This window comes from Balaenoptera borealis (assembly GCF_965194805.1).
Source record: "Balaenoptera borealis genome assembly, chromosome: 11".
Lineage (NCBI taxonomy): Eukaryota > Metazoa > Chordata > Mammalia > Artiodactyla > Balaenopteridae > Balaenoptera > Balaenoptera borealis.
Genome location: NC_138868.1, coordinates 96,249,778 through 96,272,423, shown reverse-complemented (window position 1 = coordinate 96,272,423; position 22,646 = coordinate 96,249,778). Strand labels below are relative to the sequence as shown.

Here is a 22,646-nt window from a genome sequence, read left to right as displayed (position 1 = left end):
TTGCCCCAAGGCAGAACACGGGCTCCCCTTGTGCTGTCCCATAGTACCATAGGTACGTATCCATCACGGCACCGAGCACTTGACCGAGCACCGGTCATTGTTTGTGTTGTACTTGTGTTGGAATCCTTAGTCTCTTGCACAAGTCCTGGCACATGGTAAGAGTTTGAGAAATGTTTGTAAAGTGGCTGACTGTGGTCTAACTGAGCTGATCTCACCATAGACTCAAGCTGGGCTGTCAGGAGCAGACTGAAGGAAAATGGGAAGAAACCAAGCTGAAGATGGAAGGGAACCAGGAGACTTCTGAAGTCCAACACATCATAGTGGGAAGAGCATGGATTTTAGACTCAGCTGCCCAAAAGGTCGGCTCTGACAAAATAGTTGTATGATCTTGGGGAAGTTATTTTTTTAAATTGAAATTAATTAATTAGACTGCATTGGGTCTTCGTTGCTGTGCACGGGCTTTCTCTAGTTGCGGTGAGCGGGGGCTACTCTTCGTTGCGGTGTGTGGGCTTCTCATTGCGGTGGCTTCTCTTGTTGTGGAGCACGGGCTCTAGGTGTGTGGGCTTCAGTAGCTGTGGCACGCTGGCTCAGTAGTTGTGGCTCTTGGGCTCTAGAGCACAGGCTCAGTAGTTGTGGCACACGGGCTTAGTTGCTCTGCAGCATGTGGGATCTTCCTGGACCAGGGCTCAAAGCCATGTCCCCTGCATTGGCAGGCAGATTCTTAACCACTGTGCCACCAGGGAAGCCCCTTGGGGAAGTTTTTTAACCACTCTGAACCTCAGTTTCCTCATCACTACGATGGATATAGTACCTGACTCACAGGGTTATATAGGCTTAAAAAAACAAATTATGCAAAATTTGCCACATAGTAGGTACTCAGTAAAATGGTGGCTAAAACGATTATACTTTAAGCTATGAGCTGGCATCTCCTGACCCTTAGAGGTCTGTTAAAGTTGACCAGAACTTCAAATCTGTGGCCTGTGAGATGAACCTGTGATTTCTTGATCTCGTTCACTTAGTGTTTCATGCCTCAGATGCTCCACTCCCAGGCCTGTCTGCATCCTCTCCTTGGCTGGTGTCCATATACCGTCTAATCACTTCCGGGATTTGCTGAGTTTTTGATGTAGACTTGATGAAGGTTAGAGGAGGCAGGGATTGAAGAGATGGTTCACTTTCAACCTTTGGCCATCTTGCCAGCTCTTTCTCTTTCTTTTCTTTTTTTCTCTTCCCTCTTCAGAGTATCAAGCAAATTCCTGCCTCAAGTGGAACAGTTCTGTTCATTTCCAGACCTCTTGGGGGCACTCATCTTCTCTTGAGAATTCTGGAGAATGAAGAGTTCTCCATCTGTTGCCCTGATGGTTATCACCTCACTCAGCAATGTGGATGGTTCTTGGTAAAAGGACCACTAGACCCTCCATTCATAAGTTCTAAGAAGTCTTGGGATGATTTTCGCCTTTATTCAGGTTGGTGTCAGAGAGTAGGGTCAGCTATAGGGTGGGGTAAGGAGTTGTCAGTGCTGGAAGTCAGGTTTTATTGTGGATACAAATGATGCGTCTGGTCGATGTAGGGACCCAGCCGGCAAGTAGGAGTTCTAGGGAATTGCATCCAGAACCATGCATAGGGCAGGGAGTTGGCAAGAGCTAGGCAGGGGTGCATTAGGACTCCAGCCAAGCAGGGCATGGCTTTACTGCCATAGAGAACTGAAAGAATGAGCAGGAAACCTAGGCTGAAGACCAAGTCTTCAAGTGGGCTAGGCCCACCTAGACTAGGAAAACAGCCCTTTGCTTTTAAATTCTGTGTTTCTTGCTCATGTGAGAGGCTATGGGATTACATTTCTCTGTGCTCTTGATGCTGAGGTGTGAGATGTGCTTCTTCCTAGAGATACTTGCTGGATATTCCCTGCCTTAATTACCCAGGCAAGAGGTCGGTTCTGGGACAGAACCTAGAAATCAGAAGGCAGGTCTTAGATAGGTTGGAGGGTAAATCCCATCTCACTTACTTGGACATGGACCTCCAGGATCCCGGAAGAGAGGGGGAAAGGCAGTTTCTGGCAAGGGTCCAAGCCAGGATCCATCCTGGTGGGGGGCAACTGTGTGAGGGCTCCACAATGAACATAAGCCAATGTAGGTCTTGAACCAGATGATTTGGTTTTGTATTACTTTGGGTTTATTCCCTTTTATTCCTCCTGAGCTTTTGGTAAAGTTTTCTGTAACATTCCAGCTTGATCTCACTATACTGTAGAGAGTAAAGAAAATGTTCCTCCCTACACTTGGGGTTGCAAGGTAAAGTGGGGAATCACCCTGAGCTCCAGGTTCCATCTTCTCCAGAGGCCTAGGTGGTCCAGGGTACCATGAGATCCCAGTTCCCTTTCACCCCAGCAGTTCTCCCATCACAAACCGTGGCAGATTGGAGTTTCAGTTTGCTAGGGAAGATGGTCGTTTCTTGATCGTTGGCAGTGGCGAGGCTGTGACTCAGAGTATGCGGGCTTCTTGAGCACAATATTTATTGCGTCTGCAGCAGCTCAATCCATCCCTTTGGCGACTGAGGCCCTGAAGCTCTCTGCACCCTGATGAGGCTCATCTTCAGAACATGGGTTGGGGGTTGGGTCTACCGTGGAAGGACCTCGGGCTGCGGCTGGGCAGGGTTGCAGTTGGCAGGGGGCATGGAATCAACCTCCCATCCCCTCCCTGGCTACCCAAGCTCAGTTCCCAGCCTGGCAGCTGGGAACTGGCAGCCTGCCCTTCTCTGAGTTCTGGGTCTGTGCTCTCTGCCTGCACTGAGGGGTCTCAGAAAGGTCCTTCTCTTACCTCCCTGCCAGCAATGTGCCCCAGAGGCCTGTGCCAGCCCAACCCGAGCTGACCTTGAGTGTCAAGGGCCAGAGGAGGACCTCTAAACGCAGAGCCCTTTTCAGGAGAACTCATCACAAGTCCACATCCAATTAGGGAGAGCAGGCTGGATGAGACAATGGTCCATACCCCCTGTTAAGTAACATCCCTAATTGATGACAGGGATGGTGTAGCAGCTTGGAAGCCAGCTCAGATTGTGTTTTTAAAATTCTCCTTTCTCCTGGGCTGCCTGCCAGAACTCCATGGCACGGCTCTTCAGAACAAAGGAGGCTTTGAAAATCTTTCTCCCCCCTCCTTCAAATGCTTATCTGAAAGGACATCTTTTCCCCTTAGTTGCCGCAATCATAAAAGCACAGGTGATAAACTGCTTCTTTGTAATCATCAATTGTGAGGGTTTCCCCCCTCCCCCCAAAAAAGCAGGAATTGCTGCAGCAGCCGCAAGAGAGAGAGGGCCATCTTGGCGCGCACACTGATGCCTATCAAGCCTCCGGAAAGGAGAGGGAGGGGGAAATGAACTTTGTTCAGTGACAACTTTTATCTCCAGGTCTTGGGCTGTTGAAATGTCAAGCCAGGGCTGGATAGGATTTCCTGACAGTGGCTGTGCTGCCGCCTGACTCAGGGGGATAGAGGGCTGGCGGTGGGTGGCAGGGCGCCTGAAGTGATCAGAACGCATCTTGAATTCTTGAAGCTAGAGTTGGGTCTTGGTGGGACTATGTTCCCAGGGAGGAAGGCTGCAGGGAGAGGCCGTCAGATCCCGTGTGTGCAATAACCTTGAGAAATGATCTCTGAAAGAACAGTGTCTAAACCATTTGAGAGGAGAATCTGTCCGGTTTTTAAACTCCCCAGAAGTGTAATTGTAGAAGTGAGAGGTAGTTAGGCCTGGGGTTTGGATTGGTTCTAGACGCCTGGTCCCCAAGTCAGCTTGTGCCCTGGCTCCTCTGCTTAGTTCACAGTTCATCTGCTGACCTCCACTCTCTGCCCTGTCATACACAGGCCACCCTGGGCAGTGTGGAGGGGAGCCCAAGGATAGGATCATTTACAGCTAAGAGCAGTGCCGCAAGCTCAGCTTAATTCAGTAACATATCAGATTTTCCAGATGACATCTGAGCTGGCCATTTTATTCTTAAAAAATTCATAGAGCACCTACTAAGTAGTGGATACTGGTCTAAGTGCATCATGCATGTTTTACCCTCATAATAATCCTGTGAAACAGGGGAGGATATTGAAGCACAGAGAAGTTAAGTGATTTATCTAAGATCACAGAGCAATTGGCAGAATCAGAATTCAAATCCAGGAACACTGGGTCAAAAACCTTGTACTTGTTTAACTACTACTTTTTGCTGGCTTTCATGCTGCTGTGCTGGGCACTGAAGGATGAATAGGAGTTTTCCAGGTAGACAATGGGAAGGAGAGAATATTTGGCAGGGGTAAAGGTCAAATATTATTTTCTTTAGAAATAAAAGAAAAGAGGATTAGTGTTTGTTGAGTACCTATCTTGTGCCAGACACTGTGGAGACAATTTCACACATTTATTACCTAATTTTATTTTCAGATTAAACCTGTAAAGTAGTTATCACTCTCCTTTTACAAGTGAGGAAACTGAGGCTCAGAGAGGTTATATGAATTGCTCAAAGTCACATAGCTCCTGAGTGGTCACCTTCCACACTGGATTGATTTGAACCAATCAAGACTGCCTTAGAAAAGGCTTGGCTTTTGCATTTCCTTACACTCAGGCATTCTTGTTGTCAGACAGAACAGCCATTGGAAACGACCTAAAACACTCTAGAGAGCCTGGGGGCAGAAAGCCCCTGCCTCTTCCTCAAGAGGGTTTGCGTCCCCCTGAAGGGCTTCCCAGAGAGAGGGCTGTGAATTGTCTGGCTCATCTGTGACCTAGAGGTTTTCGGGAGCACGGGCAGTTAGATCTGGAAGGGCCAGAGCTCCTGAGCTGGCCACCAGCCCTGCCTGGGGGATGCCCTGCGTCCTGGGGTTGGGGCGGACTTCAGGGAAGGGCTGGGCCAGGAGCGCGGAGGGCAGGAAGGTGGGCTCCAAAGCCTGCCAAGGGCTGAGGGACGTGAGTGGGGGGCTGACTCTTCCTCTGGGCACCTGGCGCTTCATTGTCTGGGGAGCCCCTTCCCAGGAACAGGCTGTAGATTCTGGTTGACTCTCCCCCCCACCCCCGCCCCGGCCTGCCTCTCCTCCTCCCGGCTGCCTGTCTTCTCAGGGGGCTCAGCCAGCTCCCCTTTGCCCTCTGGAGGTCGTTTCTGACATCTCAAGCCCCTAAAAGCTCTGGCAAAGGCTGTTTCAGTTTGTACGAGTGATACTCTTCTCTGCCATTGGCCTACTTTCTTCCTTCTGGCATTCCCAGACCCCATGTGTGGACCACTGGGGGGCCCCAAGAGTGGAGGCTCGGGTCTAGGAATGTCCGTGCAGGGTCTGGCTTGGGAAAGGATGGGGAAAGCAGGGAGGTTGTTGGTGGGGGGGGTCCATGGAGATCAGAGAAGCTTCAAGAACTGCATGGAGTCCTTGGGGAAGTGTCAACCCACTTCCTCTGAACCGGACTCTGGAGTTGGGACAAGAATCTGGCTGAAGTTCCAGACATGAGACACAGGTGCCGTTTCTCTCGGGTGCTGTCTGGCCCTCTTTCCTATGAGCAGTTCCCCACCTCACTGGACTTAGAAGGGAGGTTCCGCTCGCAGGGTGAGATGGTGAACTGGAGCAGGGGGTCAGTGGGTCTTGGGGCCCTGAGTTCCTAGCCCGGCTCTGCCACAGACTGCTGTGTGGCCTCGGTCAGGCCCCCTCACGTGTGAAATGGGGGAAGCAAAGATAGCGGGGTCCCTCCCTTCACTGGACTTCTATGGTGCTGGGAGTTCTAGATCTGGGGGTGCTCCTTCACCCCTTGCCGTTTAGCTTGTGGAAAACAAAGAAAGCAGAGTCGCTGGCGGCCCTAGTGGGGCAGGGACCGCTTTGCGGAGCTCAGGCAGCTCCTAAATGCAGTAGAGAGTTCCCCGGAGACGAGGGGTCACTCTGGATGTCTCTGGCGGGCTGAGAGATTAACTGGTATTCTCTTAGCCAAGCTTTGATGCCTCTTTTCAAAAGTACGAGAGGCTCATTTGCATGTCATTTGCATCTCATTTAAACACCAGCTCATTTAATGTTCAGAAACCACTGAGTTTTCTTCCAAGCTCCTGCTTCCTGCTCTCCCCAGGTTGTTTCTCTCCCTCTCCCTCCCTTTCTTGCATCCTGCCGCTGGTCTAGCTGGACAGGCTGGCCGGCTTGGGCTCGGTCTCATTGGGTGCAGCCCGGCCTGAGGAGCCCACCCATTGGCTGTGGGAGGGAGAGGAGCCAATGGGGAGAGGGCAGCGGACAGATCTCCAGCCGGGCTGGGGAGGGTCGGCTGCTCGCCTCCCCTCCAGGCCCTGACCCTTCCCGGGCCTCGGGCTCTCCAGAGCATCCCTCGGTTGTCTGGGCTTCTCAGGCTGCCGGCAGCAACAGCGAGAGTGTGAGGCGGGAAGCAGGCAGACTGTTAACTGAGAATGGGTTTACTACACCCCCGGGAGGAAAAAGAAAACAAAGCATTGATAGTTTGTTTTATTTTGCCACCTGCGGGCTCCTGGGGAGGTCTGCTGGGGAAACCCTGCGTGGGAGCTGGCGACAGCTTCTCTTCTAGGGGACGCAAAGGCTGTAGATTTCACATTGTAGTAATGCAGCAGGGAAGTTCACCTGCCTCTCCTGCCTCCTTCCTCACCCTTGACTGGGCTCAAACCCAGCCCCACGGCAGATAAGGCTGTAAGGCAGGGTCTTAGGAAGGGCTAAAGGAGAGAAGCTGAGTGGCTCGCCCAATGCCACGCCCTGGTCAGAAGCCGAGCTGGGACTGGAAGCCGCCTCTCCTGACCCCCCCACTAGGCTTTTAGAAAAGCTTCGGGTCTCCAAGAACTCAGACACCTGATTCCAAGTCGGATTTGCTCGCTCACTTTGCCTGTCCTAAGTGACGGAGGAGCTTATTAAGGAGAGATGACATTAGTGACCTAGGCTGGCCCTCTCCCAGCCAGAGGGGGAGCGCACCGTCCCTTTACTCCCCCCTGCCCTTCTGACATCATCTAACACCTGTCACCTGTCCTGTCTCTCCTCCAGAGCTTAGTGTAACTCTCATCTCCTCCCTGAAGCCTCCACCCAGGTCTTGGTCCTTCCTGACAATTTGACCCTTCAAGGTACACTTTCTAAAATCCTGTGTATTGTTCATCAGGGGCTGCAAGATCAGGGAGCTTTATTAACCCCCCACCCCCGACCCAGTGTAAACTCAGAGAGCGATGTTCTACAGCCCCCTCTCTTTCTTTCTCTGTCTGTCTGTCTGTCTGCCTGTCTCTCTTTCTCTCTTTCTCTCTCTCTCTCTCTCACACACACACACACACACACACACAGGGCTCAAGCCAGGTCCTTCACAGCCCCTGTCTGACTGGCCAAGGTGCCGCAGTTTCTATGCATCCGAAATGAGGGGATGTGAGAACATTAGGCTCTTGTGATCTGTCCATTTCCGCAGGGAGCTGAGCCTCTGCCCTGAGGATGGTTCGGTTTCCTGCCTGCTCAGCGAGCTGGGATTGGGGGAGGGGAGGCTGGGGCCGGAGGGAGCCTGGCAGAGCCCCAGACTTGCGGGGGGGGGGGGGGGCGGAGAAGCCTCCTCTGGGTTCCCTGGCACCGTGGGGCGGCGAGTGAGCGCCGTACCTGTGGAGCCGTGTGAGCAGCTGTCTGTCGGGCAGAGCTCATTACGGGCGATAATGTGAGCTGAGTGACATGGAGGATCTGTTCTCTCCCCCTGTTACACTTGTCGTTCTCTCTCTTGCTCTGGCAGGTGAGCTAAGGGGTTTGATTGCCTCTGTGTCAGATCCCTCCATAATAACCAGGCCAACGAGACAATCGCGGCTCCGAGCACTTTGGCAGCAAGTCGCTTCCCGGCACCCTGGCAACAGGAAGGGGGCTGGTCCTGGGGCGGGGGGCTGGCTCCAGTGGAATTGCCCCTGCCCCTCCCCATCAAGGCTGCAGGAAAGGAATAATGCCCTAATAATACAGAGCCTGGGCCCCACCCCAGAGCTTCAACTCACCTCTTGGGAGTGGGACCCAGAAATCTGTATTTTACCAATTCCACAGGTGATTTTGCTACACAGCCAAAATTAAACTGCTGATCTAGCCTTGTCCCTGTCTCCCTGTTACAGATGTAGAGTAAGGTGGAGTGTGACAGAGCAGGTCATTTCCAAGTGCTGGGGCACCTGCAGAATGGCTTCTGGGAAGGTGACTGATTGCTGTGCAGGTGACACTGACCACACAGAGAGCACCGGCCTGGGGGGACCGTGGAGAGTCGGAGCGCCATCCAGAGGTCCCCGCGTGGAAGGCTTAATGGAGGGCTGTGGGGACATGCCAGATGTAGCTGGGCACACAGGGTGCAGGTGGGTTGGAAGCATCTGTTGGGGACAGAAGGCCCTAGAACAGGATCGACTGGCCAAAGATGGGGTCTTGGATCCACTACGGGTTACTGCGATGCTTACTCCACAGGTTAAGGGAACAGAAGGAACTCTCCTAAGACAGGGCTGGGGCCATGGCAGCAGAGGAGTCACAGGGTTTTGAACGGAAGCCAGCAGAGGAGAGGAAAAAGGTGGTTGAATAACAAAAGGCCTTCCTTCTCCAGGTGAGAAGAGGAACAGTGGCCCAGCCTGAGCTGGGGGTGTGGCGTGGGAAAAGGAAAGGAAGGGAATGAAGCCAGTAGGCGAATTGCATCTGCTTTCAGAGTATGCAGTTCCGGGTGACACATACACAAATCAGCCCTGCTCCCCAAAACCCTGGGCTCCCGACAGTTGCTGGGGGAAACTGGGGCAGGTTGGTCCTCACCTGTATTAATAATATTCCTTCATGATGACTATGCCGCCCTTGAATTGAAAGAAATACACAATCTCCTATGGGGCAAACAGGGCCTTACCGAGCCCTCAGTGCCTTATCCTAAGCCAGCTGCCCCCTGTCTGGCGTCCTGTGTGAGACAGGCAGAATTCTAAGAATGACCCCCCAAGACCCCCAGTGACCCTCACCCTCACCTGTGAATGTGCTATCACTCCTGTGATTATGTTACAACACAGTTGACCTTAAGATAGGGAGATGATTGGGGTGGACCTGATCTAATCAAACAATTCCTTTAAAACCAGAGCTCTTTCTGGATGGTGGTGGAAGGGAAAGTCAAGAGAAGCACAGGAAGGATTGATGAGTCATGCTGGCTTGAAGATGGAGGGGCCCGTGGAGGAGGGATGTGGGCCCCTGTAGGAACAGAGAGCAGCCCTGGCTGATGGCCAGCAAGGGAGTTGGGACCTCAGTCCTACAACCACAGGAACTGAAGTTGGCCAACCACCCGAAGGAACTTGCAAGTGAATTCTTCCCCAGAGCCTCTAGATAAAGGACAGGGCTGGTCAACACCTCGATTTCAGCTCTGTGAGATTCTGACCAGAGAACCCAGTTGAGCCTGCCCAGACTTTTGACCTATAGGCTGTGAGATACTAGTAAATGGGTGTGCGTTTAAGCTGCTAAATGTGTGGCAATTTGTTATCCAACGATAGAAAATAATACACTGTCACCTGTCCTGGACTCCATTCTTCCTAATTTCTGGCCTCACATGGCAGATAAAACCTGATTCCCCCACCCAGGTCAACTGGGTGCCCATCTTCTTCTTCAAATCTTTTAATCCCCCAGAGACTACCTACACCCAGAGTGAGTTCTGACCTGTGGGCTGAGGGTCAATTTCCTCTAGTTCTCACCTCATTGTGGGAGCAGTGATGACAGATGTGTCTTGGATCTCAAGAATAATCTAGCCTAGTGGTTCCCAACTTTTTCATCCCTACTAATGGTAAGAGTAGTAATACCTACTGATTACAAGAAAAAGACCTGATATTTAATGCATACTTCCCTGTGCCAGACAAGGAGCTAAGTGCTTTCTCTATATTATCTCATTTAATCCTCACACTAATCCTAGGAGATGGATATTATTATGACTCCCATTTTGTAGATGAAGAAACTGAGGCTTAGAGAATTAAAAGACTAGTACCACTTACTGTTATAGGTGGTTGAGCCAGGATTTGAATCTGAGCGTCTGGCTCCAGAGCCTGTGTTCTTAACAGTCACATAATCTCTCCCTCCCTCTGCACCACACACCCCGTATTTTTAAAGATTTTTGTCTACCAAACAAACTGCATTTATCAAGTAGTAATTTGTTTTCCCATTTTTTATTAATCAAAGCCATGTATGACTGCCAATCAGGGGTTCAGATTAGCGTGAGATTAGCAGTGTTATCACACTGAGTTGATATAATTCCAGCCAAAAGCAAAGAAATGATGTCTCAGTTAGCAGTCTGTGCAGTCTTATCTTTGGTATGTCGTTTCTGCTAGGCATACAGAAATATTAAAAATAGCTCCTGAGCCCCCATTACTACCTGTGGGAACCTGTAAGTGTCTGAGGACTGCAGATTGGGGCCACTGGTCTGGATCTTGCAGACCCTCCTTATCTGTTCTGCTCAGGCCTCTGTGTCTCTGCGACCTAGCTTTCCTACACAGAGGGGGCTGCAGACACCACTCTGCCCCCAAGCGCCACTGCTGCCAGGGACAGAGTGAACAGTATGGCACCCCCTCTGGTCCTCCAGGGCACACGTGCACACACATGAAGTCACGTACACATTCGCGCACGCACACACACACACACACACACACACACATTCATCATGACCACTGTACCACCACCACCATCAGGCATGTGGTCTTGTAAATAGCCTCCTTCCCTAAGTCTTTCCCTGATCCCTACTCACTCCCTCAGATGGACAGACAGACAAACAGACACACACACACACACACACCACCACCACCATCATCTTCTCTTCCAACAGAGAAAAGTTCAATCTTAGTCTAAAACATGCAATGTTCCAGTCTCACATCACTGTAAACGTACAGGAGCATTAACATATGTAAGTAATTCTTTCCATCCTGACTATATGGAGTCTGAATTCGGTTTTTCATACCATGAATGTAGTACAATGAGCCCCTAAGTGTCGTTCATTCACTCAAAATATATTTCTTTAATACCCAGCATTTGCCAGGCTTTGTTAGATACTAAGAATTTATTGTAAACAAGGGCCAGGTCAGCACAGGCAAAAAAGATGCCTCCTGGCAACCCAGAAGCCAAGCTGAGTCGCAGGAACCTAGCGCTGAGGGCAGGAGAGACTGGGACCACCCAGGAATGAAGGAGGGACAACTGCGGTTCTAGGTGAGGGTCGGTATCTGCAGAGGCAGGGGAGCAGTACCTCTTAGAAAGACCTTTCAGACTGATGCTCTAATTTCCTACCCTTTGTTGCCCTCTGAGCCTCCCCAGTTAGCCAGAATTCCAGTGGTCTCTTTGGCAATAGTTTTTACCTTGGATTGTAACCGGTGGCTAAGTGTCTGTGCACTGGGCTGTGGTTGCCTGGGGCCATTGGTGGAAGGGCCACGCCAGGGATGCCAACAGGACAGTAGGGGCCGGAGGCTGTGAGCCAGGAGCCGGGTTTGGATGGGAGAAGTCCTCCACCTGCTCTAAACTGTGGGTGGGGGTCTTGACCTGTAGGCATGAGGGACATGGGAAACACAAGTTCTTCTGTGTCGTCACAGAAACATAAACGTAATTGGCTGCATGTACAGCCTACTTTAGAGCTGATAAAACATTTCATAGAAGGGATCAAATGCAAATCTCTAACAATCCTGCAAAGCAGGCGGGACAGGCATCAATGTCCCCATTTCATAGATGTGGCTCAGAGAGGGTAAGCAATCCACTTCGGTCACACAGCTAGTGTGTGACCTGGGAAAGCTACCTGAACAGGTCGCAGAGACACAGAGGCCTGAGCAGAATAGATAAGGAGGGTCTGCAAGATCCAGACCAGTGTGACCTGGGAAACTGGGACCAAGCTCTATTCTCTTTCTAGTACAACCAGTGATGCCAGTTCTTGATGGAGCTGTTCCTGACGGCTGAGGGGACACACATGGGCCAGTAAATTAGCCAGAGTCTGGGGGCTTGTATTAGTTTCCAAAGGCTGCCGTAACAAATACGACAAACTGGGTGGCTTAAAACAATAAAAGTGTATTCATTCATAGTTTTGGAGGCCGGAAGTTGGAAATCCACATGTCAGCAACGTCGCTTCCTTCTGGGGGCTCTGAGGGAGACAGTTTAATGCCTGTCTCCGGCTCTGGTGGTTGCTGGCAATTCTCGTTCTTGGGCTTCTGGCAGCATCACTCCAGCCTCTGCCTCTTGTCACGTCAAATTCTCCCTGGTGTGCCTGTGTCCAAACTTCCCTCTTCTTATAAGGACACCAGTCACTGGATTAGGGCAGGTCTCCTCTAATCCTGTATGACCTCATCTTAATCTGCAAAGACCCTACTTTTATTTATTTTATTTATTTATTTTTTTAGGCTGCACCGCGCAGCATGTGGGATCTTAGTTCCCCGACCAGGGATTGAACTTGTGCCCCCTGCATTGGGAGCACAGAGTCTTAACCACTGGACCGCCAGGGAAGTGCCAAGACCCTACTTTTATATAAGGTCCTGTTTGCAGAGTGGACACGGATTATGGGGGGACACTATTCAACCCGGTACAGGGCTCACTCATTAGGGCTGACCTTGTGAGAAGGATCTGTTAGTTAGGAGCAGGGTGATGGCCTGCTGAGACTGGCCTGAGGGGGTCCAGGTTTGATTTGGCCACTGGGGCTCCTGCTACTCCTCTGTCCAGGTAAGAGAAGAAAATTGTCTTCCCCGCCCCCCAACACCTGTCCACCCTCAGCTCTGTCCTCCTGCCCTTTGTTGCCCTCTTGGCAGTCCCAACATCTATCCGCAAACATGGATATGCTAGGATGGTTGATAATGTAATTGCTATAGAACAGCTATGATTTATTGAGCACTTACTATGTGCCAAGTGCCATACAAAGAGCTTTACATGCGTTATTTCATTTAACTCTCTCAATAACCGTGTGAATATAAGACCCATTTTTACCCTCGTTTGACACTTGAAGAACCAGAGGCTTTGGAAGGCCAAGTACTGTGTCTGAGGTCACAGATGTAATAAGTGGTGTGAATAGGATTCTAGCCCAGCCTATGTTGGAACTGGGGGCCTAAGTCACTAGATACTCCTGACTCCTTTCCTCCATCCTTGGCTATTCCATGGAGGGCAACCTGGGAGAACTATGGGGACCCCAGAATGGAAAGGCTGGGGAACAGGAAAGTTCTAAAAGGGGCATAAAAGGGGAATGGGGTTGGGGGGGAGGGTGGAGATTTTTCCATGCCAAATGCTTTGAGATGCTTTGGGCTATTTCCAGCCAACCAAGGTGGCATCTTCTTTTTCCCCTTCCTCTGGGACTGATGGGAAACAGTGAGAAGAGGAAATGAGGCCTCTAGCTCCCTGCTGTTTCTGTGAGGCCTAGAGTGGTTCCCCACCCTGTTTGCAAGGCCATAAATAATCGAGATGTATTACTCAGGGATTGCCATGGTAACATCTTCAGGTTACCAGGGATGCAAGATCCAAACAAAAGTATTCGATTAAATATTGCCGGCCACTAAAGGAATCCAGCCATGTAGCCGTGGGAAGTGGGGAAGGGGAGGGGCAAGGAAGTCTCATTGCTTCTTTCTCTTTTTGTCCTCAGCTTCCTCCTCAGAGAATGATGGCTCTGCTGGGAGGACCCTCTCCCCCTTCTCTTGTTCCTGGGCTTTTTCCCTGCTCTTAAGATAGAGGGTTCCCACCTACAACCCATATCTCTAACATACAACCAGCATCCTGAAGTCAGCTCTGAAACAGATGCCCCGGCTCTCCCAATGAACACACCCTCTTCTAATTGGTTTAGAATTGAGTTGGATACCCAACTAAAAATCATTCCCACACGCATCATCCTTTTAAATGGAATCAGCAGGCCTGTAAGTTGGGTTTCCCCAGACACCAGGTGCATGATACAGGCATGGAATTATGGCAGCTGCAGAGAGCAGAAATCAGGGCTGGGAAGAGAGAGTCCTGTTCTGGGGGCTGGAGAGAGCTGCTCAGTGGGGACATCCTTCCTGAAAGCCTGGCCTGGGTAGGACTCTCCATTCCTGGAGCTGCACAACCACTATAAATATGTTTCTGTTAACCAAGTGGTGTTTGTTCAACATAAACTCGCTCTGCCCTCCAGGGTAGCCCCGGAAAGTGCCGAGTTAAGCAGAGTTTAAGGAGGTGTAACTTAAAGTCGTGTTGGTGGGCCTCCCAGGCTGAGGATGAATCTCTCTCACAGCCTTGTTGCCTTCTCTGTGGCTCCACCTCTAAGAGGCAGAGCTGGAAAGACCTCAGAGATTGTCTAGTTCAAGGCCTGCATTTCAGACAAGGGAACTAAGATGGGAGGTGAGATGATTTACCCCAAATCACCCAGCTAGGAAGTGGCTCCACTCTTTCTAAAACCCAGTTTCCTGACCGAATGCCTCTACCCCTAGCTAAGGCCCCAGCCCTGGATGGGACTCCTGGGGTCTGCACACAATCTGAGAATCTGGAGAGGAGAGAGGGGGTGGCAGGGAAGCCGAGACACGGAGGCAGCCTCCGGGCTTATTGGTGACCCACCCAGTCTGGGGGATACCCTGAGCCTTGACCTAGCCCCACGGGCCTTGTAAACAAAGCCCTCCTGCTCTCAGATACCTCCAGCAGATCAATATGTCTTCCTTGGGCAGGCTGGGCCTTGTAGACAACTAATGAGCTATCCCACTAAAAGAGCAAGTGTTCTCTCATCTGGGGCCACTGTCTCACCCAAGTATAAGCAACTTTGCCAGGGGGTGGACGTGGGGTCAGGGAGCTTGGTTTCGGGCCGGATCATGGCCACCTCCTCAAGCACCTGTGCGCCCCCACCCAACCTCGAGTTGGCATCTCATACATTGTTTATGAAGCATTTGTCTGAGCTCAAGGGGAGCCGGGGAAATCAGTGAGACTAATAAATAAAAATTCCAGGCGGCAGGAATGCAGGGGCCTGGAGGGAGCGTAGCAGGGGTTGTTTACCTTGGGGGCATATTTTATCACAGTGCCATCTCCTCTCTCACCCCTGTTCCCTCCTCTCCCCTCTCTCCTGATGTGGCTGCGATGAGAGTTTATATTATCCAGCACACCCGTTTGTAAGTCTATGTACAACCCTGGCGTCGTTGGTTTGCGTGAGAGAGAGATGGCCCATCCCCATATTAGTTAAATTGGAAATAAATTGGTTGTTAAATAAAAGCCCTCTGTGGGATGTGACACTGATGAATGAGGGATGGCTGCACCTGGGGAAGGGAGGGGTGGCTTTCTGGATTGAGACCGTAGAGCTGAATTGCCCAAGTTAATTGCCCCAGGAAACTTGGGCGGGAGCCTGGGATGGTCCAGGGACAGAGAACGGCTGAGCAGGGTTGGAGCGTAAGGCGGGTGGGCGCTGTAGGACATGCTTGGCAGGAAATCCAGGGTGGAGGACTTGAGTATCCCCTAGACCTGTATTTTCTTTTCTCATGGCATACAAAGTACTTTTATATAACTTATGCCTCTGATTTTATAGCTTTGTGACTTTTTTTTTTTTTTTTTGCTTGACAGATACAGAAACTCTAGTGAAATGATTTGCCCATGGTCATTGTCAAATGAAAACAAATCCGGACTTGGTAAGGAGAGATATGAGTCTTTCGAAAGGATGATTATGAGGCAGGGAAAGGAACTACTGCAGTAGGGAGGATGATCTGTCCTTGAGATCTGCAAGCGCCACAAAAGTGGGGCAAACGGGGGTTCTTTTATAGAGAGCAGTAAACAAGCTAAGAAGAGCCAGGTGTGGGGAGGGGGATGACAGGGGATGTGAGGGGACAGTAGACCAGGGAGCGGCTCACCCTGAGGCCAGCTGGTCCTCAGGAGGGGCTGTCTCAGGAAGACAGGGCCCAAGTTCAGGGCCTGGTGGAAAGAGAGAGGCAGAACCAAAACTTGGTTAAGCAGCATTTAGTTCTGATTGATCAGTGGCAATGAGCAGTTCAGCTAATCAATTATGGATCAAAGAAAGGGAATTTGGAGGGTCTGTGTCTGGCCTTGTCATAGGGAAACAAAGGGGGACGTCTGTGAATCTTTTCTAAGTCATGTGGGTAAGGGGGAGTTTTTGCAGCATGCTGTTTTCTGGAACACAGAGGATGGGGGATTTTTTAGCCCGCACTGTTTTCCAGGCTCACAGGCTCAGGTAAAATCCAACATTGTCATCACACAGTTACACATTGTAGGGTTAGGACTGGAATCCAGGACCCTGGACTCCCAGACCACTGATGTCACTCCATTTCTCCATCCTCTTCCTTCTTTCTTAGCTGATCAGTCTGATATTTTTCTCTTCATCTTCCTCTTATTAAAACCTGCTGTGAAGAATAAAGAAGCTCGTGACAGCTTAACCCTTCCCAGGGATGTTTCTGTTCGACTACGGATCAGAGCTTTAATTCTGGAAGCTGAAGAGGAGAGTCCTTTCCAGGATTAAACTGTTTTGACATCTATTTTCTTTTTTTAAAAAATTATTTATTTATTTATTTTTGGCTGTGTTGGGTCTTCGTTTCTGTGCGAGGGCTTTCTCCAGTTGCGGTGAGTGGGGGCCGTGCTCTTCATCGCGGTGCACGGGCCTCTCACTGTTGCGGCCTCTCCCGTTGCGGAGCACAGGCTCCAGATGCGCAGGCACAGTAGTTGTGGCTCACGGGCCCAGTTGCTCCGCGGCATGTGGGATCTTCCCAGACCAGGGCTCGAACCCGTGTCCCCTGCATTGGCAGGCAGATTCTCAACCACTGCGCCACCAGGGAAGCCCTGACATCTATTTTCTTTCATCGGAATCATAGGGTCACTTCTGCCTGCACCTGGGAGGGATAATAGATCAGAGTAGATGGTAGATCATAAGGAGTTGGTTGATAACAGGTCATTGAATCAAAGAACCTCAGAGCTGGAAGGAAACTTAGAATATCTGGCACAATCCCCCATTATACAGATGAGAAAAGTGAGGACCAAGTAGGAGAAGGGACAGTAGCTAGACCTGATCATAAATGAGGATCTCCCTAACTGTTCATGTTATAAGAGAGAATGGGCGGGCGGGCACACAACTCTTCCTGGGCTCTTCTCCATCAGCATCAAGTCCTCCTCTTCCTGGCACCCTGCCTCACTCCCTGGGTTGCGAATGGACCAGTGGTTATCAAACTATTGTATGAATAACTATCGCTAGGTTATGCTCAGTGTAGAAAGCTGCAACTCCACTAATCTCCTGGGTTTATGTAGGACCGGAGCCCAGGACTCTGCATTTGACAAAGATTCTGAGAACCACATTTGGGGAACATGGGTAGGGGCCATGGGAGTGGTCTAGGTCTAGAAGGTGGATGGACAGAATGACCCCCAGGAGGCTCTGCCAGCCCGAGCCATCAGTGATCCCAGTTTGCAGGTAGGGTGGGGTTGGGAGTGACCTTTATTTCTCACCTCCAGGAGTTGTTGATGGGAAGGGTAGCCTCCTTCCCTCTCTCCTTATTTCTTCCTCAGCCATCATAAAGGCAGAGCCTGGGGGAGGGGAGGTGTTCTTTAGGGGGATTAAAGACTCTTCCTTGAAAGGAAACAAATTCCTTACTAATTATGCAATTATTTTATTATGCAGCCTTGATGAAAAAAATGCATACACCACTCAAAGCCTAAAAAGAAGGCTGTAGCCAGGACTTATCCAATTTAATAAATCCTCTCTAGCCTGTAATTATTTTCCGTATTCTTTTTAATACAGGTCTGTAGGAGGGTGGGGGACCGTCTCCGCTTGGCTGTGGGACTTGGGGGGACAGGTCTTCCCCTTCCCACCCGCCACCCCACCTCAGCTGCCCTCTCCAAGCGGCTTCCGGGGCACATACACCAGTGTTCTACACCCACCTCACCCTCCTCCTTCAACCTGTCTTATTCCCAGGAGAAGGGGTGTGAGAAGGAGAAGCTGGGGGCCAGAGGAAAGGAGAAGGACAGGCTTTAAAGACAGGCTTCTAGAATCTGTCTCTTTTAGTTGAATTTTGGCTTTGGAGCTCCCCCCGTAGCAATGCCTCATCTTCCAGCTGTGAACCTGACCTGCCCTGAATTTTATTCTATTCCCTCAGCCTTCCTTCCAACCAGCAGTCATAGCCCCATTCCCCAAACAGTTGGATGATAAAACGTGGACGTCTTGCCCCTTCAAAGTTACAGACTTTGAGTCAGATGCGTTTGGGCTCAAAGTTTGGCTGAGCTAAGTACTGGCTTGTGCTTAAGCTGAGTCTCAGTTTCTTTATCTGTAACGTGGAGATATTAATACCTTCCTCATCAGGGATGTTGTGAAATCAAAAGGGCTCATGGACCTCAAGGATGTAGCACAGTGCTTGACACAGCTGGTGTCTATCGAAGCAAGTTTCTTTCCGCACCCCTGCCCCATCCCACCTCCTTCAAGCCTTACAATGAACATTTGCAGGTGGCATTCATAATGGTGGGGGAGACACTGGGGCAGCAGAGACTTTCTTGGCTCCCCTGAATTTTTCTCACTTACTTTGTCCCCCGCCCCATAGTCTTGTGATGATGGGGCTCTAAGGAGGGCTTGGACTCCAGTGGGTGGGGTGGGTTGAAGTCTGGGGATCAAGAAGTTCCTGGAGAATCTTGTTTCTCTGTCCCTAAAAGAAGGGCTGGGCCAGGAGGAGCTCTCCACTTGATGCCTTCTCCCCCACCATCGCCATGGCGACTGCCTACAGCCTGAATTTCACAGCATCCTGACGGAGGCAAAGCCAACCAGGCAGAATGCTGTCATGCCTGGATCCTGCTGGCCCTGTACCTTCCTGTCAGAGGGTGATGGGTCAGGGTGAGAAACTGCTGGAGCCCCACCATAGCCCCTGGATCTCTGCCTGCCTCTCCATATCCGTTCTTTCACTGCACGCTGGCCTGAGTCTGCATGCTAACTGGCATCACCTCTAGGTGCCACCTTGCCACGGGGTCCCAGCCAGGCCGCCTGGACTTTAAAGTCAGATGGACTCTATTAGAAGCCTATTTCTAGTGTTCACTAGTGGTGTCACCTGGGGTTAGAGTTACATAAACTTCCTAGACCTCAGTTTCTTCATCTGTAAGACATGCATACCATCAATAATAGAATCCACCTCCTGGGATTCTATTAGCCTCTATTGTTGTGAAGCTCATGTAAGGTGATGTATAGGAAAGGGTTTTGTTAAATTAAAAGCACTGAACACACATGGGGGGTTGGTGGCACCAGGCAAGCCCTGTTCGAGCATCTATTACAGGTCCATTTTTGTTTTAAACCCTGAACACACATTATTTCATTGGATTCAAAACACTGTGAGGTAGGGCTTAATTCCTTCATTATCCCCATGAGGAAATGGAGGCTTAGAGAAGCTGAATCAATTGCCTGAGCTCACCTAGCAAGAAAGAGCCCGAACTTGAACTGTTATCAACTTGTTCTCTGTAACAACCTGTAAGAGATCACTGTTCTTATTGATATAGATTCAAAAGGAAGTTTTTATTGAGCATCTCCTTATCGGGGGCTGTAGGGAACGCTAGAGCAGTACATGACAGGGTCTTCCTTGACCTCAAGGAGCTTACATTCCATGACAAGTGAACCCCCATGACAAAAGCCTTGTACGGAGACATGCAGCCTGAGTTCAAAGTGGGCCTGTTCTTCCTGGGTTGGAGTCTTTAAAGAAGACTTCATGGAGGGTGGGGAGCTTGGGCTCGGCTTGAAAAGAATGGGTAGGGTTTGAAGAAGCAGAGAATGTGGGTGGGCAATCCTAGTGGGGACTTGGACCATCTGGCGAGAGCCCTAGAAATGTGCTGAATGGTGGGGGAGGGGAGGAGGGGTTAAAAATTGGCCATGAATTATTTTCCACACGGATCTGTAGAGAGTTGGCTATTACTTGCATGAATCAGTTCAGTAGCAGATGCAAATGTGTACCCCAGTGTACTCAGACGTGCACCCCAATGGCCCAAGGTTGCCTCAGAGTCGTCTTGTTTTCTTTGGAAGCCTGCAGCAGAGTAGGAACGAAATCGCCTGCTGCTGTGTCTGCTTCTTCTCTTTGGAGCAGCCCACCCAGTGGCTCGCTCTTCAAACGTCAGGCTCAGCTTGATCAAATTTGACATCCTCCACCGCTGGTGTCAGAGGAGGTGACATGTGTTCTGCTGGGTCCTGGCCCACGAAGCTGGAGTCCCCAGGGCTCTCAGAGCAGGCTTCGGGCCTGGCTTCTTCCCCGCCATCGGAAGCCCCGTGGTGGGGGGAGCAGAGTCAGGCTCAGATGTTGCTGGTGAAACAACAATGGATTTGGATAATTTCAGGACCAGGCTGGGGGTGAGGGTGAAGATAATATGGGCAAGCTGCGGGTAGCCAGGAGCGGGGCATGGGGGGGGGGGTGGTGCGTGTCCTGCACACGTGCGTGCACAGGGTACATGCTGGAGGAGACTGGGCGGTCTGAAAGCAGATCTCCAGACCCTCTGCTCCTTCCTTTGCACCCATGTCTATGCCAGGCCAAGGATCCTCAGGAGGGGAATTCTGCCTCTTCACTTGAATACTTTGTGTCATCTCCTAACAGGGCATCAATGCATCCTGAGCTAGGTCTATCAGCTGTGTGTAAGGAAGTCCTGAGTGTAGAGTAGGTACTGTTTGGCAAGTTCCATAATCACAACCTGGTCACTTAATTTGGTGTGGCTCAGATGACCACATTAATCAGGTTGGCCGACTTATTCCTTATGCCTTGAACTTCGGGCTACCTGGTCCCCATGCCCTTCTAGGCTCCTGGACGAGTGCCCTTTCAGATCACTCTCCTTTCTTTGGCCATCTCCTTGAAGCCTTGGCTTTTGATGGTCCCTGATTTCCATTCTAGGCTCTCCGATCAAGTGTCCTTGCCCACTGTGGCCCCTGCACACAAGCACACTCTAGGATTACTGCCTCTCTCCTTCCTTTCCCACTCCTGCATTTAGAGCCTTTGTCTTGGTTGAGGGGTTTTTCTCTCTTTCCCCTCCCTCTACCGCCTTCTTGAACGTGTCCCCCTTTCTTTTCTCCCACTGGCCATTTGTCCAGTCCTTCTCCCTCATTTTGGTGGCTCAGCAAGGACTTTCTGCCTTCTCTAGACTCTGAAACTTTGTCTAGGCTATCTTACTCCCCAAGGCCCCCCCCCCTTTAAGTTTTCTTTATCTGGGGTCTCCATAAGAGAGCTCCTCTTGGAGACAGCTAGATTGATAAGCTAATCCCTTCCAGAATGTGAATATGTTACGCCAGTGGTAACATACTTATAATTTGGCATGGCCCTTCTAAAGCTGAGACTTAAACCGTGAATTGGTGAGCACTCCAGCCAAAATTTTAAAGCCATAAATTGCGACTCTTGGGAAGGACATGTCTCTGAAACAACTCATATTTCAGGTGGTCTTAACCTCAGAGAAGTTTCTAGATTAGGTCTACCATCTTGGTGGCTCTGTTTCTCCTTTTGTCACTGAACTTTGGACTAGAACTAGGGTTCAGCCTCTAGGAACCAAGGGGTGTGGCCTGCATTGTTCACACCCACCTTCCCAAGGAGTAGCCAGAACTCCTGGCACATCCAGTTGTCCTTCAGTTTCCTTTCTCTTTACCAATCACCATCTTGGATGCTCCTGGCAGGGAGAAGGGATGGCTCATCAAACACCTAGGGTTGGATTCATAGACCTCTCTAAACCTCCAAGGGTACAGGGGTCCTCCACCTTTTCTTTCTATGCTCCCATCCATCCATCTTTCTGTGAGCCCCACCATGGTAGAAACCAAAGCCCCACCCCTCCTTTTCCGAGAAGACCATTTGTGTGTTTACAGGTATTCTGTTATTACAGTTATCACTTCCAGTAAATTTTAAAGACATTATAAAATGCAAGAGTATTGTTGGGAGCCTATTTTATGGCTATGGCTTTAAAACAAACAAAAATAGTAATTCCATTAGTAGTTGAAAAATCATAGGAGTACTGTATTTGTTTTTAAATTTTATTTTTATTTATTTTTTATTTTTGGCTGCTTTTGGGTCTTCATTGCTGCACGTGGGCTTTTCTCTGGTTGCGACGAGCAGGGGCTACTCTTCATTGTAGTGTGCAGGCTTCTCATTGCAGTGGCTTCTCTTGTTGTGGAGCACAGGCTCTAGGCGTGTGGGCTTCAGTAGTTGTGGCATGCGGGCTCAGTAGTTGTGGCTCGTGGGCTCTAGAGCGCAGGCTCAATAGTTGTGGCGCACGGGCTTAGTTGTTCCGCGGCATGTGGGATCTTCCCGGACCAGGGCTCGAACCCGTGTCTCCTGCATTGGCAGGTGGATTCTTAACCACTGTGCCACCAGGGAAGCCCAGGAGTACTGTAGTGTTGAGGATAAATTTGCTGCTACGGTAACTGTGTGCCACAAAGATAATAAACCCAATTGAAGAGTGGTTGTTGGCAGGTGGGATAGACAGGAGACAACACGTTACACTTGCAGGGCCACCTGGGAACCGAGGTGGAGGATGTTTCAGTGTTCTAAGGACTGTGTGTGCTTCCCTGTACACGGGGAGTGCTGCGGGGGGAGGGACTGAAACCAGACAGATCTGGGTTGAAATCCCTGCTCTGCCCATTTCTAGCTGTGGAAAGTGAAGCAGTTCATGCAGCCTCACCAATAAAATGGGGATAATTCTAACAGGTTGCAAAGGTTCAACGTGACACAAGATGTACAGGTTCTCGTAAATTGCTCAACTATAAATTCCATGAAGATGTCCATCTTTTTCTCCACTTTATCCCTTGTGCTGCCTCTGTGCCTCGCTTGTAAT

The 22,646-nt window shown here is 50.4% G+C and overlaps 1 long non-coding RNA gene across 12 annotated transcripts in view; it reads left to right on the top strand.

The window, feature by feature from the left end:
• LOC309604815 overlaps positions 1-22,646 on the top strand; it is a 338,151-nt gene that overhangs the window by 253,739 nt on the left and 61,766 nt on the right. For 11 of the 12 annotated variants that reach the window (XR_014231068.1, XR_014231069.1, XR_014231070.1 and 8 more), the window contains 2 exons: positions 221-359; positions 15,450-15,514. This is a non-coding gene — a long non-coding RNA (uncharacterized lncRNA). The remainder of the gene's footprint in view (positions 1-220; positions 360-15,449; positions 15,515-22,646) is intronic. The other variant, XR_014231074.1, reaches the window with a different exon arrangement.